This window comes from Echinops telfairi, unplaced genomic scaffold (assembly GCF_000313985.2).
Source record: "Echinops telfairi isolate 266 unplaced genomic scaffold, ASM31398v2 ScPeMD7_7469;HRSCAF=8507_0, whole genome shotgun sequence".
NCBI lineage: Eukaryota > Metazoa > Chordata > Mammalia > Afrosoricida > Tenrecidae > Echinops > Echinops telfairi.
Window position 1 is genome coordinate 47,814,239 of NW_022111372.1, and position 5,769 is coordinate 47,820,007.

The 5,769-nt window shown below is 38.6% G+C and overlaps 1 non-coding gene across 1 annotated transcript; it reads right to left on the reverse strand.

The window, feature by feature from the left end:
* Positions 1-2,463: 2,463 nt before the first annotated feature.
* LOC115873627 lies at positions 2,464-2,663 on the reverse strand. Its single transcript, XR_004048518.1, has one exon. It is a non-coding gene; the product is annotated as a small nucleolar RNA SNORA74 (small nucleolar RNA).
* Positions 2,664-5,769: the final 3,106 nt, after the last annotated feature.

Genomic DNA, 5,769 nt, shown 5'->3' on the forward strand with positions numbered 1-5,769 from the left:
CTTCATTACCTTGAAATCTGAAGGACTTAATGGTGCCTGGGTATTCCTACCAGCCACTCTGATCAGCATCACAATAGAAGGTCTAGACAGAGAACGAGGAAAAAAAATACATAGAACAAAATTCAAACTCATGCAAATATCAGATTTGCTGTTCTGACAGAGATTAATGGAATCTCAGAGACTGTGGTTCTTTAGACATCCATTAAATCTGAAATGAAACCCACCCCTGGGGATCAATGTTCAGCCAAACAATAGGTAGGCTTATTAAATGAATAATAACAAGAAGAAAGAATATACTTCTCATTATAATTAGTAATTGACCAAAAGGACATCACTTGCCTAAAAACAAAGTTCAAGAGGCAGGAAGAGGAAGGAAAGAAGGATGAATGGAAATGAGGAATCCTGAGAAGAGGCAGAGTGCTGTTATTCTGAGGAGGTAGCAATTAGTGCCATGAGACAAGACTCATTGTTTAATGGAGTACATGTCACCCAGGCTACAATAAGAAAAATGATGGCATAATAATAATAATAATGGAAAGCAATAATTGTTGGTAAGATGGTGGAGAAACAACAACACAGAAACAATGTAAACAATTTTAAATGAGGGCAAAATTAGGAAAGATATTTGAGGATGTTTATATCACTGGATCATCTCTACAAGAAATGCTAAAGGGAGATTTTCTTATTGAATAAACACAAGACTTGCTATCAATTGGAATCTACTCAATGTCAGTGGGTGTTAAAAAATGGGAGTTAATTGTTGTTGTTAAGTGCATTGGCGTTGGCTCCGACCCAAAGGGACCCTGTGTACAACAGAACAAAATATTGCACAGTCCTGCGCCTTCCGCACAATTGTTCCTATGCCTGAGCCCAGTGATGCAGTCACTGTGTCGATCCATCTCATAGAGTCTCCTTTTTTACTGCCTGTCCACGTAACCAAACTTGATGTCCTTCTCCAGGGACTGGTCTCTCCTCCCGACAATAAGTCCAAAGCATGTAAGATGATGTCTTGCCTCTAAGGAACACTCTGGCCTTAATTTTTCCAATACAGATCTGTTTATCCTTTTAGCAATCCATGGTACTTTCAATATTCTTCTGCAGCACCACACTACTAATGCAGTAATTCTTCTACAGTCTTCCTTATTCAATCTCCAGATTTCACATGCTTACTATGCAATGGAGGATATCATGGCTTGGGTCACAACTTAGTCTTCAAAGTTAACACCTTTGCTCTTCAATACTCTAAGGAGGTCTTGTGCAGAAGATTTACCTAATGCAACCTGTCTTGCTCTCTTGACACCTGCTCCCATGAGCATTGCTTGTAGATCCAAGTAAGACAAAATCCTTGACAACTGCAATCTTTTCTCCATTTTTCATGATGTTTCCTATTGGCCCAGTTGTGAAGATTTTGGCCTTTACATTGAGCTGCAATCCCTACTGAAGGCTACAACCCTGGATCAATAGCAAGGGCTTCAATTCCTCCTCACTTTCAGCACGGAATATTGTGTCATCTGCATACCGCAGGCTGTTAAGCTTCCTCTAATCCTGATGCCACACTCTTCATATTATCCAACTTCTCTGATGATTTGCTTAGCGTATAGATTGAATAATTATGGTGAGAGGATGCAACCCTGATGCACACCTTTCCTGATTTTAAAACAAGCATTATTCCCTTGTTGTGTTTACATACCTGCCTCTTCATCCACCTACAGATTTCACATAAGTATAATGAAGAGTTCTGGAATTCCATTCTTCTCAAAGTCATCCACAGTTAATTATGATCCACATAGTCGAGTGCCTTTGCATAGTCAATGAAACACAGGTAAGCATCTTTCTGGTATTCTGAGCTTTGAGCCAAGACCCACCTGACATCAGCAATGATATCCCTCATTCCATGTCCTCTTTTGAATCCAGCCTGACCTTCTGGCAGTTCCCTATTAATGAGAATTAGACAGTAACTGAAGGCTGTTTGAAGAAATAAGGTAGTAGTAGATGCACAAATATAAACGCCAGTTTTCCTGTACTTTTGGATGTAACTAACACTACTTTGTATCTTTTACATGTTGTTAAATTTATTTTACATTTGGTTTGTAACACTCCTTTGTATCTTTCACATCATGTAAAAGCTAAATGCATAGATATAATTAAATTTGTGTTATTGTGCACACAATGTATAAAGGTATACATTATAGCAACAACTTCTATAGTGAATGAGCTATACAGAAGCATAGTATTTGTATGCTTTTGAAGTTGTTCATTCAGTTTCAACTAGATTGTTATCCATTGATGAATTTAGGAGTTGAAATATTATTCCCATGATAACCTCAAAGAAAGTATTTTTTAAATACACAAAAGAAATGAGAATGGATGTTGCTGGGTTTTCTTTATTTTGTTTCCTGTTTGTGTATTGCATGAGTTTCTGTATAGGAAAATCCAGGATAGGTAAATTTTTTGTTTGTTTGTAATGTTTGCATGCAAACTAGGACCAACTCCACGGGAGGAGTCACCCCCCTCTCAAGGGTGCAAAATGCTGCCCTGAGGTTATGCGACCACAACACTAAAACAGTGCATGGAGCCAGACCTCACTGGGCAGTGCTTGCTCTTCCAACAGTGTAACACTGTCCCAGGCATTGTGTTAGCCTGGATGGCTGACAACCATTGGTGGGACAGGTAAATCTACAGAGACTGTAGCTGTATTAATAATTACCTAGGGGCAAGGGAGGTTGGGGAAATGGGGAGCAAACAACAATGAGTATGTGAAGAAATTGATGTCCCAAAGTTGTTTGTGGTAATGAATGCACCAACCTTCTTAAATATCATAAACTATTGGGCCATATGGCATATTAATTGTATCTCAATAAAACTATTTTAAACAGAGGGGAGTGGAGCATATTATTTGGGCCTTGAGATTCCTGTGCATTGAACCTCCTTGATTCAGGTACAGAAAGCCCTCACAGAAAGCTGAAATTGATTGTGGTGATGATTGCAAAAGTTTTAATATTAAAACATTTGAATGATTAAATTGTATGATATGATTACATTTAATCATATAAATGATTACATTGTATGCTATGTGAAGCATATGTCAGTAAAACTTTTAAAAAGAAGTGATATTGGAATAAATACCTTTATAATGTATGCCCCTACCCCACTTGTAGTAAACAATTTAGCCTTTGGTTTTGGGTTCTAAGAACATTACCACACCTGAAACCAATAAACAGAGATTGATCAGATCAAGTGATACCAGCTGGGGCCAAGGCAGATGAAGCCTCTCAAGTCTTTATATAATTTACTATGGCCTTGTGGTGAGGCCTTTATTAAAAGTCATTTAATATGGAGACTTAGTGGAGCTTCCTGGGTGGTGAGAGCAAACATTTGCTTTGGGAGGACAAGTGTTTCCCTAAGGATATGGAAGCTCTGGGATGACTTCTTTTGGGATCTGAACCCATTTTTCTGCATCATTTGTTTCTCTGCTAGATTAAATATAACCATTTTCATGGAGTTTTTTAATCATTCCAATAGCTTATTGGATCTAAGAAATCAAGATAGGTCCAGTACCCACTGACCTAGCTCCAGATGAATAAGAATAACAGAGAAAGGGATGCACTGGAAGCTAGGGCATGGACTAACCAGGGAAGGAAACCAGAAATTTCTACAGGATGCACTTGACATGTGGAATGGGATTTATTATCTACTAGACATTTGGCATCAGAAATGAATGATCTCAGCCTCCCTAAACTGGTTTGATATAACTGACAAAGAGGCTGGGATCTGCATGAGTAGTCCTGACATCTCAGGTTTGTGTGAGAAGTGGGATTCTATGCAAGGTCTTCTGACTCATGAAACATAGAGCTTGGGGAGAAAAAGGGTAAGTGGGTGAAAGATGAGAAACTTTAGATTTTTTGGTTGTAGACATTTGTAGTAAGAGAAATGAAGGTAAGAGATTAGCTGGACTTGTATTCTGACCAACCCCTAGTGCTGAAGTCATTTCCCAAGGGAAAGACTATGCCGAAGCAGTAGCTAAGGAAGAAGGTAGAGTGATTTTCATAAGGGTAGTCATGAGAGAAAAGCTGTACCGGTGGAGTGACTTGGGGTGAAGACCTGGCAGGTTCATCTGGATGATGCTTGACAGGGGCTCAGAGTTTTCTTGATCCAGTTCAGCCAAGGAGCTGAGGCATTATGCATACAAGTGGGTAAAATGGTCAAGAGAATAAAATGAAACCAGATATTATGTTTAAACAGGTTTTATGAAGAAGAGTTAAATGAAATTTGTTTGGTAAAACTGGAATGTTTAAATAGGCTTGAGTTTGAGTGGTAGTGTTTATCTGAATATTTCATGAAATAAATATTGGTTTGACTGAGAATGTTTCCTTTACCTGATATGGTAAATGCAGAAGACATATAAGCTACCAATAAATCAATACTAATTGTATATGCTAAGGTACAACTGAAAATTGCCTGACCCCACATTGGGTGGTAATTGACAGTATTCCTTTGTGTAGCTTTAATCAGAGTTTATGCTTAAAATTAGTCAAACAGTCACAATTTCCAAGATGTTTGCACCAGATGATTTGCACTTAAGAAGCAGTTACTGTTGGGCTTTGGCAAGCCAATTGGAAAAAAAAAATCTGTTGACTTATTAAAAGTGTACCTGTGTGGGGCCAAACTGTGGAAATCCAAGATGTTTGGGCTGCTAACTGCGAGATCAGCTGTTCAAAACTACCAGCTGCTTTGCTGGAGAAAGACAGGGCTTTCTACTCCCATAAAAAGTTAACAATCCTGGAGACTCACTATTCTGTCTTACAGGGTCACTGACAGGCATCAACTTGATGGCAGTGAGGGTTTTTTCAGACATAAGTGAGGTGAAATGGATTGCTATGGCCCATTTTGATTCAGAAAATCATATGGTTTACTACGCCAGGAATGATACAATGCGAAGAATGGGATTGCATTCATTGTCAAAAAGAACATTGCCGGGTCTATCTTGAAGTACAATGCTGTCTGTGATAGAATTATATCTATCCAAATATAAGGAAATCTGATCAATACAGTTATTATTCAAATTTATGTGCCAACCACCAAAGTGAGTGATGAAGAGGTTGAAGAATTCTACCAACATCTTCAGTCTGAAATTGATCAAATGTACAGTCAAGTTGCATTGAAAATTATTGGTGACTGGAATGTAAAAGTTGGAAACAAAGAAGAAATAGTAGTTGGAAAACATGGCCTTGGTGATAGAAATGAAGCCAGAGATTGTATGATAGAATTTTGGAAGACCAACATTTTCTTCATCACAAATATCTTTTTCAACAACACAGAAGGCTACTTTACACATGGATGTTTCCAGATAGAATATGCAGGAGTCAAATTGATTACACCTGTGGAAAGACAGAGACGCTAAATACAAGCAGCTAAAACCAGGCCAAAGACTGACTGTGGAACAGGCCATTTTTGCTAATATGTAAGTTCAATCTGAAGCTGGAGAAAATTAAGACAAGTCCATGAGAGCCAGAATATGACCTTGAGTGTATGACCTTGAATTTCAAAAACATCTCCAGAGCAGATTTGCTGCATTGAACACTAATGGCAGGAGACCTGAAGAGCTGTGGAATAACATCAAGGACATCATACATGAAGGAAGCAGTCATTAAAAAGACAGGATAGCCTCCCCCCCCACTATCATGACCCCAATTCTACCTTACAAATCTGGCTAGACCAGAGGATGTACACTGGTACAGATAGGAAGTGGAAACACAGGGAATCCAGGAC